This window comes from Bemisia tabaci, chromosome 2, assembly GCF_918797505.1.
Source record: "Bemisia tabaci chromosome 2, PGI_BMITA_v3".
Lineage (NCBI taxonomy): Eukaryota > Metazoa > Arthropoda > Insecta > Hemiptera > Aleyrodidae > Bemisia > Bemisia tabaci.
This window is the reverse complement of record NC_092794.1, coordinates 48,243,650-48,257,276: the sequence shown is the minus strand read 5'-3', so window position 1 is coordinate 48,257,276 and position 13,627 is coordinate 48,243,650. Positions and strand designations below refer to the sequence as shown.

General features: G+C 41.0%; 1 protein-coding gene across 3 annotated transcripts in view; it reads left to right on the top strand.

Moving 5' to 3' along the window:
- The window catches only part of LOC109044129 (uncharacterized), a 189,807-nt gene that overhangs the window by 35,990 nt on the left and 140,190 nt on the right, over nt 1-13,627 (top strand). The window lies entirely within an intron of this gene.

The window sequence follows — 13,627 nt, the reverse complement described above, 5'->3', positions numbered from 1 at the left end:
ATTGTCTCGCCGTAAGAAGAAAATGCAACAGCTCGATAGCGGCAACAATGAGTATGCCAACCTCAGAGCAGCGTGGCGCGACGTGATTCGATGCGATGCGAAAAACAAAATGAAGAGAACGACGGAAAGAAACCCATCGTGGAACAAACGCGAGTATCGGTGCAGTCGATGCATTTTCTTGGCCGTAGTTGTATATAACGATAGAACGGACCGCCACCGCCACATTTGGAAGTGGAACCTCCAGTTCCAGGGCCAGACTCCAGACCTCTCTTTGAATCCTTATTTTCTCCGGAAAAATCATCATATTTATTCAATTCCTAGCTATCCACGTAAACATACCTACATTTATTTATACACATGAATTTGAATGGCATATATTTTCGTGATCTGCGACCCGCGATCAGTGCTCTTCACAAGATCTCATTGTCAGGTCAGGGCCTGACATCATGGGAGAATGCAATAGTGTATTTACTTCGGAAAATACACTAAAAATCGTAGAGTTGAGGAATCTTAGCTGGTGGGCCCAAAAAGGGCCCTTATTGATACCCTTCCTCTTTGGAAAACAGACTGGAAGACTCTTAAAAACATCGACAAGAAAAAGTACTCTTGATTCAATCAAAATCCAGCTTAAATCAAGAACCAAGCCTCTTAATTTAAGCGGATCTCGTTTTGATTCAAGCAAAAATCCGATTGAATCAAGAGTATTTTTTCTTGCCAATGTTTTCAAGAGTCTGGACTCTAGATCCAATGTGGTTTTTTTTCCAGTGCTCCTATCAATTGATGGAACCTACTGGCAGTGAGTAAACTGAGCATAAAAAACCAATGGGTTTCTGTATTGAAAAATTGACTACAAAATGATGTAATCGACTAAGATACATCTGTTCAAATAGGAATTGCCGCCGCGTGATGTTACAAGGTGGTACATTTTCTCGCTTTTAATTTAACGCTGATTTTCTCCAATTTCCAACATCAGAAAAAAATTGAAGAAAAAACTGCGGACTGAAGTGACAGATTATCAAGTTTTTTCATGAGAAGTGATAAAATTTTCTCGTGCCATAATTCCCTATCGAACGCACTTAATGAGGAGAAGCGTACGCACACTTCTTCTGCTTTTTTTTACCTCTTAACATAAAATGAGCAGCGTCTTGATTTGAGATTGTGCGCGCCAATTCTCGACCTTAATCTATCACGAAAAGTAAAACATGACAAATTAGACAACGTACGACGTAGTTAGCCTGATTCTAGTCAAATCTGTCTGATTCAAACGATCGGAGGCTAATAGGGCAATACTTTGAATGGAGCCCGTCGCGATTGGAGAACCCACACCCTCCGTCGAAAATATACGCGCCACGGAAATAGTCCTCAATTAGCGGGTGCGCTTTCGCTTGAATTATTCAGGTCTCTCACCCTGTGACACCTTTGGGAGTCTTAAATACGTGTCTATTTTTAACGGAGCCTTTTCTGGGTGAAGCGGTGATCAAAGAAACCTGACGTGGGGAGCTGGGCGTCCCTCCTCTTCCAGACACTAGTGTGTGGCACTAGAAATAAATGTGTGAAAAATTAATTTTGAACGCATGCCCCTTTTACTACTCTGTCAAAGTGCAACAGACAAGAGCAGTGCTCCCGTTCCCTGACCGTCAAAAATTCCGGAATTCGGAACTTTTTGGTGTCAATTTCTCCTCTTCCATGATCGTCAAAAGTTCCGGGATTCTTTTAGATTTTTTCGAAAGTTCCGAAAAATGCAAAAGATCCGGACTCCTTCGGGAATTTCAAAACTTCCGGGAAATATTTAGGAAGATCTCAAAAGTTCCGGGAAATTGGAGCACTGGACGAGAGAGGGTGCGCAACTACCGCGTAAACAGTGTGTTTACAGGCTCAGAAAACCGGAAATGTGTAGGAAATTGCATCAACGCTGTATTGTTCGCGATTTGATTCAAGTACACGATTGTTTTTCTTGTGAGCGGGGGATCTCAAAACTCCCGCAACCAATGTTCCTGAAATTTGGCAACACGGCTCTTCGCCCGTTTAAACGTCCGTAAAATGATCGATATCCATCGATTTCAGGCGGTCTGCCTCATTACGCATCGATACTACTAAATCGTGCTAAATCGAGAGAAAACGGTGTTGAAAACTTGCAGGTTTCGCCGCTGCACCGTTGAGAGAGTCCAGCCGAACGATTTCCGCGTTGATAGTCGCTTCTTGCCGCACTCTGATCAATTATCGTAAATGTTACTCTGGACTCTCGGTGTCCAGGCATTTCCGCGTTTCAATTAAAAATAAGTGATATGTGCGGCGTCCGTAAGTCGCACGCCGCACGCGCCAACTATGTAACTGTACCGTTGGTTTACTCGCGTTCAAAAAACAAAAAAGTTTGAAATTGCTGATCATCCATACCGCCGCACAGTGGATCGAGTCAATCAGAGAGGTCGACATGCAATTGTTTTACTATAACTGCAAATTTTGATGTTTATTTGGTCACATTTTAAATTTCAAAGGGTGCTCTAAGCAGAAAATTGTACGAGGAAACCAATGGAACCACTTTTAGAACCTCAAAGTTTTGTATAGGCGGAGTTATAGGCGTCTAAAGTTTCCGAATTTTGTCCAACCTCTCCTATTGACTCGATCCACTGTGTGCCGTTTTAAATGAGAACGCCGAATAAGTCAGACGTTGCCAAATTTCCTTTGATAACGCACGAATTTACAGGGAAATCTGTGAATGTTTTTCCTCCAATTTTTCAGTAAACTTTATTCGCAGTCAGATCTAAATTATCTACAATTCCGAGAGAAAATTTTCATAACTTTCCTTAAAATTGAACTTTTTACTGGAGAAAATTTGGCGGTTTTCGAATGCTCATACGGCGTTTTCTCTTAGCACAACAGCGTAGGTAAAACTATTGTATACACCTGCGAAGCGTTTTTTATTCTTTACTTTAATTCGCTTTTTGATCCCTTAAAAACGGAGAGTATCCCAGTTTTTTGTTTAAATTCCAAGTTTCTGGGGAAAAAATTCGTTGAAATATTTTCTGGAATAACTGAATGCAATTTTTTTGTTGATTGGAACTGATATTTATTATTTCTTTATTATATTATTTATACCTATATTCTTTTTTTTAATTTTCATGAAAAACATACTGGAATTATGATTTTTTTAATGTCGGGCTATCCGTCCAAATCAAAAATAAATAAAATGCTATAAGTGCAAAAGCTGCTTTTTACCTATCGCGGAGACTGCGCTGTTAGCAGTACTCGCTGCTGGGCTACCGCGCCGTGCGGACTGGAACAACCGCCAGGCCTCGCCTCAATTATAACGCGTGAATGTATAAATAATTACTGCAACATTGCTAACTCTGGGCAAAAGATGATGATTTTTTACGCGAGTCGACCAGGTCGACAAGGACGTTGGGTCCTCGAGGCGAAACGACACTAGCGCGCCGACGATGAGGGTTCGTATTTGTCACCTGAGGTACGTTTCCACAGAGCGCGGTCGACGCGAGGTTGGTCGCGCGGTAGGTTCGGGCGCCATTGTGAGAGTACACATCAGGGTCTACAATTTTGCCCGAAAAATGAAATTTTGAAATTCCTATGAAATATTTCGTGAAATTCCAGAAAAGTATGACAAATTTTAAAGTATTTCTTCCGAAATTAATTGCAAGATCAGATGAAAGACAACTGGTCTTGCTTTTTGGTGTTTTTTAGTGAGTTTTGGACACCTGGCCTTTGAAAATATGTTTCATGTTTTTTACTTTTTTTCACTGCTTTGTGAAAAAAAGTGGATAAGTCATCAATCTCTTAGGGCCCAAAAGTGCAGTCAACCTATTTACTCTAATTGTCCAGAATGATTATTATTACAATTGCTACGACCCTTTGTTTTTAGAGCACTCATTTGACTTAGTTTTTGCAGACGTTTACTCATTTTTGCGAAGGGAGGCTCATTCTCATTTATAAACATTCTTGGTCATCTTGGTTGGATTTTGGCAGCTGAAGATCATGGGGGGCATTTTTCTTAGTTTTTGGTTGATTGCTCTTCTGGGCCCTAAGAGCTTAATTTTCGACTTGGCCGTATTCTTATCACGTAGAGACTCTTATTCAGACCACATTTGAAATATCAAGGTCCCAAGTCCTTGAAATGTCATGGAAAACCTTGTTAAGTCAGGGAATTTCGCTTCGCTCAACCCAAAGGAGTCGAAACATGTTGAGTGACAACACTCTGGGCAAAATTTTAGCTGGAGTATACGAACGGTTTTCGAAAAACGAGGAGGGATTGGGGGTTCAAAGGACTCCCCATGACCGGAAATTTTCGCCTGAAGTCGTCATTTTTAATTAACCTCTGGAATTATTTACCTACGGACTTCATCCCTCCCGCGCAGAGTTGCGCGCGGGCAACTTCGCGTCGCGCGCTGCTTGTGGGAACGTGGCCTCAGCATCGGCGGGTCGCGGCTCGGGCGGCGCGGCAACCACGCCTCCGATAAAAAATTCACACACTCTTAATCAATTTTTTCCATGAGAAAATGAGGAACGAGACAATTAATCCGCCACTCGCGGCGTAATCAAGCCTCACCTGTGGGTTTTTGTCGAAAGTCTGGTCATTTTTACCGGTTCGGACACCGCCGAATGCAGACGCAGACATTCCGCCACGATGACAAATCCTAATTTGAAAAAAAAGAAGATTAAGGGTTTCTCCACCTTTGCGGGCTGATTATCAAAATTGATCGACGAAGCTAAACTAAGAAGACGAAGAAAAAATGAAGCTCCTATTGGTTAAAGCGAGTGGTGTGATGGAATACACTGGAAAAAAAACACATTGGATCTAGAGTCCAGACTCTTGAAAACATTGACAAGAAAAATGACTCTTGATTCAATCAGATTTAAGCTTAAATCAAAAGGAAATCCGCTCAAATTATGAGGCTTGGTTCTTGATTTAAGCTAGAATTGATTGAATCAAGAGTACTTTTTCTTGTCAATGTTTTAAAGAGTCTGGACTCTAGATCCAATGTGTTTTTTTTCCAGTGGACAGAGGGGGTAAGTAATAGACTAACCAACGGCAACCACGAGAAACCCCTCAACTATTCCGATCATTTTCCCCCTTATAACACCCGCGTATCAATTTTGACCAAGACGATAGCTCCATTTCTCTGTCGTCTTCTTTGTCCATCGCTTTATGTATCAATTTTAATGATCAGCCTTCTACGCTTGATAAAAATGTAACGCGTTCTTGAAAAATCAAGAAAAATCCGGAAAGTCAAGAAACTTTTCATTGTTGCCAGGTAGCACTTTTCTCCTTTTAAGCCCATGTAAAATATCCAAATTTTACCGCCTAGTTTGGCATTCTCGAAATTTTGCTGCACGGAAAAGGTGACTTAGCGCTGAGCCCTAACACTTCAGGTTAAATAGCGCCAACTATATGTATAGACAGTAGGGCTGGACCCTTAAGCTATAGGGCTCAACACTAGAGTCTTTAGTTGGCGCTAGTTTATCTAAAGTGTTAGGGCTCAGCGCTAAGTTGTTTTTTTCCGTGTGCGGAACCTTGAAATTTTTTCCTCTGACCAAAAGATTGCTTATTTGCAATTTCAAAAGACTTAGTACTTAAAATTTTTCGCGGGATGAATTTGTATGAGAGGTCATGCCCTAAACCATCTCGGAAAGAATCAGAGAACATTGAGATCCTGTTGTTGGACATGAAATTTTGGACAACATCTGCTAACTTTGAGGTTTATTTCGTCGCGCTTTAAATTTTATGAGGAGCCTCTTGAAAGAAATCTTACAAGGAAACCTATGGGCCCACTTGTAAAACCACTACGTTTAGCATTAAGGAAAGTATAAGCTCTTAAATTTTCCACGTGTTGTTCAAATAACTGCTCCCATTGACTTGTCTAAGGAAAAAAATAGGTAGGGCAGGGGTTAAGTCCCAACTCGGACATTGCCAATTAATTGTGATATTACCCCAATGAATTAAGTTACTATCCTAATTGTTGCGGTACCACCCCAAATTCAAGTTGCGGTACTATCAAAATCAATTGGAAATCTCCATATCATCCAACAAATCGTCCCCTTTCGGCCAAAGTATCACAAGCGCCGTGCGACGTTTCAAAATTTCCGCCGACATTTTATTTTTTTACAGAGAAATTTTTGGTTGAATCTGTTTGAAAATTTCACTGAATTTTATCAGCAGCAAAAAAAGTCAGTGAAATTTTTGGACAGCCTCGTCGAACGATTTCTCTTCCAAAAAATAAAATGGCGGCGGAACTATTAAACGTCGCCTGGCACTTTAGCCGGAAGGTGACGATATTTCAAGACAACACACAGAGTGTCCAGAGGGGTCAAACGCGGATATTTGTAGAATCGATAAATAGGATCAAAATAATTTTGTTTTTGTTCTTCTCAGTGATTCAAAAGTCCCGCTTCATTCCTGGAGAATCCGCCCCTGTCAGTGTCACGCATGTTCCAAGGCAACATACCTGGGGTCTCAGGCAACTCGAGGAAGGGGTGGCTACCACAATTTTAGGGGACAACCCGTGGCACTTTTTTCCGTGTCATATTGTGCGACGAGCCTTAAGGCACCCGCAAGCGCCGAAATAATAAAAAACCACGTCGGATCTTTTTTTATGCTCCCCGGCCGGCATCTCCCCTCTCGTCTAATTCGCCTTCGGTGGAAACGCCAGGGTGCGTGAAGCGAGTAAGGTTGAACGACCCGCCCAAAGCTGCATGGGTCTCGCCGAACAAGGAATTCCCGAGATAAAGCCCTAGGTGATAGGCCTCCGAGTCCTGGATTTTTAATTTTTCCGCACGCCGAAAACATTCGCGAGTTTACGAGCGTTTTCACGCGCCGGGACCCAGCGCCCGGTCACGCGACCACCATCATTATGCTCCGGGAAAATTCGCCAACGTTCCGCATGAACCCCTAGCCCAGCCGCGCTCCTAGCCGTCATCGATGAGGAGAGAGCCCAAATTCAACCGGATGGAATTCCTGCAAGAGTGGAACGTTCGCGACTCAACCGGTTGGCATATGCCTACGGAAAATTCCGCCGGTGGGCTGATTATTAAAGTTTATAGACAATGATACTCATAAAACGTCCTCCCATACTGCTGTGCTAAGGAAAAACGCCGTATGAACCTCCAGGCGTTGCCAAATCTCCATTTATAAAACACGAATTTCCTGGTAAACTTATGAAAATTTTTTTCCCAATTTTTCAGAGAATTTTGTTCGTATTTTGATCTGAAGTTCCTGAGGATTTTAAGGAAAAATGTTCATAACTTTCCTCAAAAATAAACATTTTATTGAGAGAAATTTGGCAACTCTCTAATGTTCACACGGCGTTCTTCCTTATCACGGCAGCATACGGGGGACCAGCAGGCCGATTATTGAATTTTTTGTTTGTCTGGAGGATGTATGGATTACATTTTGCAATAAGGAACCAATATCTCTGGTTTTTCCATGAAAGCACTTTTCTGCACAGGGAAACCTATGGCATATATGTTGTTTCTAGAATAAGCCGCAAATACTGGTTCCTTATCGCAAAATATAATCCGTATACAGGGTTATTCAAAAGCCACGCACCTCTGGCCATGAGGGGGGTGGCAATTTGAAATTTCTGAGTTGCTCCCCGCCCCTCTCCCCCCGAGGGGATCAAAAACTGGAAAGTGCCTAAACAAGTTTCCCCTCGATATGAGAAAAAACGTCTTAAACGGCAAATCGATATCATAATTAGAACTAAAGTTATGGCCAGTGGCACGTGACTTTTGAATAACCATGTATGGAATACATAAATGGCGTAATGTGATTGATCGGTTATTTTAGGTGGACTTGACGACAAGCTAAAGGCGCCCTTGGGTTCCCGATAGCATGTCGTCGATTCTACTAGACATGGGCTCGACAAAGCGATGTCCGCCGATCCATGTCCGCGCGACAAACACTAAATTGTAAGGTTTGGCAAAATTGAGCAAATTACGGCACAAATATATCCGCACTTTCTCTCCAAATCCTGCTCTCACATTAAATATCAGCACTTCTGTGCTTCGAACCGCGGGATTTTGTGCCGATGTTTAGAAATTTGACCTGAGAACTGGAATTTTTTAATTTGCGGTAGTTAATACTCGATTCAACAGCCAATCAAAAATTTAATTATACATCGATTAATCGAAACGAAAGATATTCGATTTAGCTTTATCGAATCGGAATATATTCGATGTCGATTAATCGAATCGGCAGATATTCGATATCGATTAATCGAATCGAAATACATTAGATATCGATTAATCGTATCGGTAGATATTCGATATCGATTAATCGAATTGGAAGGTATTCGATATCAATTAATCGATTCTGAAGATATTTGATATCGATTAATTAATCGCTAATCTGAAAGCACCACGCGATACTGCAACACTTAACAGACCTTAAGTGGCACCCATCGTGTGTTTTGAGTAATTCTTTTATCTTGGTTCTCTTTTCATGCTCAGAAGCGATAAATTCTTCACCTGCCACGAGGGATAAAATTCGCGTCCACCGCACCGCACCGCCCCGCCCCGTCCCCCGGGACGAGGGTGATTATTATTGCTCCTCAGCGCAAACAATTCACGGATCAAAGACCATAAAAGCGAGGACGAGAAGCGAAATTGGGTGTCGTCGCCGCCGTGGAAGTGGTACGAGTTTTCGGGAGAAGTCGGACTTGAAATTTTTTACAAAATTTGTAAAATTTTACGTTCATCTCCTCATAGTTTTAATTTTAAGGGTTGCTTCTCATAGAATATTTTACGAGGAAACCAATGGAGTCACGTTCAGGGCCTCAAAATTTTGTATAAACGGAGTTAAAAGCCTGTAAAGTCTCCAAATTTTGTCCGACCTCTCCTATTGACTCGATCCACTTTGCGCCGCCGTGGAAGTGGCGAAACGGAGTGTAAGCTAAATAAAAACATACGATATTTTCAAGAGTCCGCGGACAGTGTTTCTATTTTGATTCACTGCAGCGATGGCGGCTATATTGAGTCGCCATGCCGCTATCGCGTCGAAAATCACGCGCCTCGCTCATCTTTAAGGCCAGGGTCGTCTTCCGCCGCGCTGAGGAAAAATGTCGTATGGAAAGCGAAACTACATAACCGCGTACCGCCCTTCGCGATGCTGTGTACCTCAGTGGTCGATAGGGAAAAAAGTTATCGGAACTCAGAAATTATGAAGCAGAAATTCTTGAAAAAACTGTTTGAATGACCGAAGTCAGGGATGCAGAAAATGCCTGATCACGCGCCCGCCTGGGAGCGTGAAAAGTGTGGAAGGAGGGTACATTTTGAGGGGCCATAAGTTGAAGATGAAAGAAAAACAGAAGAATAACGCCATCTTTTCTGAGATTGGTGGGAAATTTTGTGGGAAACTGATGAGAAAAATGTGGAAAGCCAGTTGGCGGGCTCGTGAAAATGTGGAAACTTGGAAGTTTCTGCACCCCTGGACCGAATAAGGAACTTCATTTGAGTCTTTTTGACTGGAAAATGCTATCATACATTGGTACTAATATGAAAGAAACACCGGAAAATGTGGCCCCAACTGTATGTAAGAAGGTGGCAAAAAAAATGCCGGGTCTACGCTGTGTTGCGGGGAAAGCAAGGCGAAAAACTTCACACATTTCAATTAGAGTCAAAAATGTTTGTATTATAATGAGTACTAGTACAGGACTGACGATGAGACAAAGAGTATTCAGCTCAGCAAGATGCAGTGGAATATTAAGCTTGGGGTCATATGAAAAATGTTTGACTCCAATCGAAATTTTAAACTTTTTTGGCCCTGCTTTTCTCGCAAAGTAGTTGCAGACCCAGCACTATTTACCTCCTTGTTACACGTTTACAAGTTGTCATCATTTCATTTTAGTTTTTAACAAGAATTCTATCTTAAATTTTGACTTTTCATGTTACATTTTTCCTAGCTTATTCTGTGTTCCTCATCAATCGCTGTGGTTATCTGAGTTATAAAAACAATTTTGATGCCAATTATTTTTTTCAAAACTTTTTTTGCGGGGGGCGGGGGGCGTATCAGGAAAATGTCTCTGGTTTCACGAAGAAAACGCTCTCAGCGGCCAATTTGAAAACTTGTTTTTTCTTTCCAGCGGTTTCTTTCGGGGTGACGAGGGTGCGGAACTGCGGAGGACCGACCCACTTCTCGGCTTGCCAACGAAGAACCGCGTAAGTCAGTAGACGACCGCGCGGAGAGTTGCGCGGTTTTGCCCGACACGGCGACTCGACAAACCCACTCGAATCGCGGCGGGGAGAAAATCACATTTTAGAATGCGCGTCTCCTTGACTTTTTACTTTTCTTAAAATCTGGAACATTCGCGCCCTTCAGATCCCTTTAATGGAGTGATTGAGTTATTTCCCTTTGCCGAGGCGACCGACGCAGAGCTAAGAGCCCTGTCGGTGGCACGGAACGAAATCTCATTTCGAGGAGCACCTGAGTATGTAGTGCATGTTCCTTGAGGAGAGTGTGCATGTAGTCGGGTCATGCAGCCGACACTGTGACCGGGTCCCGAATTAACGAAGAGTGGATGTGACGTCAAGTATCTCCCTCGAGTTTTCCGAATCGACCCACGTGTCATATCTCACATTATCTAATGGAGCAAAAAAAGAGAGGGATTCGCCGGGAAATCCCTTTGTATCCGGTGTCCTCACCCTTAATCACCGTTTAACCCATTTTTTCGGAGTTCAACCTTCACGGAGAAAAAGGAATACCTACTGTTCCTTCCCAGAACAACTGGTTTTTTTTTTTTTTTTTTTTTTTTTTTTTTTTTTTTTTTTTTTTTTACGTATTTGTACCCGGTAACACGTTCGTAATAGATTCGATTTAGTGGCTATGTCGTATTCTGTAGATCCCCGCCCCTATTTGATTTTTTCGAAAAGAAACGAGTCAACTTTCTAACATGGACTTTTTACAGAATATTCTGCGACTCGAGAAGAAAAATCAAGAAAATTTTAAAAAAATTAGTTTGAAGTTTTCCGAAGAAAGAGAAATTTTTGACAGGACATCTGCTGCGTTGCAAACGAAGACACTGGCGTGCTTTCACACTGTGGCCATCGATTTTCGATGGTTTCGTTCTAAACAAAAACATAACCTCAATCTAAAACAATTCAACCCTCTGATCGGGAGTTGTAGTTTTACCACGCTCTCAAAGCGCGGCAAAACAAATCCAAAAACAAACGGGCCACTTTGATTTCGATTCTTTTATCGCGATGTATCGATTGACGTAGCCACTAAATATGTCTATATCACACGATTATTTATGGTGGTAGAACCGCAGTGGATTTTAGGAAAGTCATCGATAAGCACAGTAGAGTTACCATGCTCAGGCTCACAGTACCATTTCAAAATGAGGAAAAATGAGGAAAAAAATATTTAAAATTTACTCTTGAAACAGGAATGATTTCGCTTGATATATCGCGGTTTTTGAGAGTGGTAAAATTTAACGACGATGGTGTATTGAATGCACAGTCTCTAAATCAGTCTGTTAGAGGCCAAATGTCAACTTAAAGGTTTTAAAAAAATTTAAAAGAAATTTAGAGCATTTAACCTGAACAGCATTAATCATATTTTCTGAGACACTGTTTGCCGGTAATTGAGGAGAAAGTGCTTTGGTGCGGAATAAAAATGACGGGAATTTTTGCGTATCTCTTTTGCGATGAGCGGGGCGTTTATAGCGAGAAGGATTCACTTTGAGGATTTAAAGACTGAATTTTCACTCGAATTCAAAACTTTTTGTCATCATTAATTTGTTTCGAATAAAAGAGGGTCGATCGCTCTTTTTTCTGATCATTTGAAGGTTGAACCAATTTTAGCTGCTGATTTCTTACTTGGGAAAAGAGGCTGTGATCCCGAAAAATACGGAATTGTGTTATTGGTATAATCTTACGTAAGAGAGTGTATTGTGCGCCTTTTTGAGTCGCTCATAAAAATTTGAAATGTCAAACCAAACCGGATATTGTGACATTTTGAAAAGAAAAATTATTCGAAGTTAAGTCTAAGCTGAGCTCAATATTATCAGATTATTTGAATTAATAATTTCTTTTCACTGAAAAATAAACTAAAACGCTCTAAACCTAATTTTCTGAACGCCAAAGAACGTTTTCCCTATATATATACAGAATAAATTAAAAACGTAAAACTTTCTATTCTCAGCTTGTTAAATCCTTTTTCTCGTTAGCCATGATATTGTGATTGTACACTGGAAATAAAAACCACATTGGATCTAGAGTCCAGACTCTTGAAAACATTGACAAGAAAAAATACTCTTGATTCAATCAGATTTTTGCTCAAATCAAAAGGAAATCCGCTCAAATTAAGAGGCTTGGTTCTTGATTTAAGCAAAAATCCGATTGAATCAAGAGTATTTTTTCTTGTCGACGTTTTTAAGAGTCTGAACTCTAGATCCAATGTGTTTTTTTTTCCCAGTGTAGTATGAAGCATTACGAGAAGAGTGATTTTCTCTCTATAACGGTGGTTGAGGTATATCTTAAACATTCCTATATGCAGTCCAATTCAATTTGAGGTGGGAAAAGGAATCACGAAATGAAAACCTCCATGTCAAACTCGACATGCAATTTTTTGAAAGTGTAAATAAGCAAATCACTCTAAAATTAAAATCTAGGTGGTAGTAGTGAAGCAGGATGAATTATGTACCTTGAGCCCACGCTCGAGTAAGCAGTTTCATTTGTTTCACAAAATTCGTCCGTCTTAAAATCTAAAGGAGGACCCCAGAGGCAGGTCACACGCGAACAAAAGCTCCCCCCGAAAAAAGCAACAAGCGAGGTCCCGAGCTTGACTTTGATGTTTCATAAAGTTTCACAAGGTCTTATTAACTTTTGTTCCTTGGAGAGAATTTCACTCCTCCCGAGTTACATCAATGAAGCTCGACTTCATCCTGTTCTCATTTTTTCAAGGCAGTCTTGAGATCCATACCTTGTAAATTCGGGTTGAAGTGAGGTCATTCACTTGCAATACTCTCCCGGATTTTAATTAATCCCAATGTACCAGAAATACACGTGAATGTTACGTCTTGTAAAAATGTACGCATATAGTGTCGTATACAGGTTTCGTGTTGTTAGGGTTAACTGACAGCAAGAGAGAAAAGTATTCGCCTAACTTATAATAATTTTAATAAATAAAAAATATGAAGGAATAGATCATAAATTCGTGAATCTAGATCAAACTAGATTAATTTATTTCTATATCCGTTCAATCAACTGCTAAAACTTATGATTGCCAAAAAAGATGTTTGTAAATGAAAAAATAGGATGGCGTTATTCGTCGGTACCGTTCCTTCGAATGAAGCATTATTGGCGGGTACCATATCTCTAATCAGAAAATTTTCTCAGCACCGGTAGGGTGCAGTGGCATGGCGTGAATTGCGATTTATCGATTGTTATGCCATTTAAACATATGGTAAAGAATCGATTAATGAGGTGTTCGCTGCGAACACCCTGTCTATCGATCATTTTCCATAAGTTTAAATGGCATAATAATCGATATATCGCAAAGCACGCCACGCCACTGGTAGGGTGACTGAACCGAATGACTTTTTTACCACCAACCATAGAACTTTTTACCGCTAAGGTGACTTTACCAAGTGACTCATTTATACCGCGAACTGAAATTTTT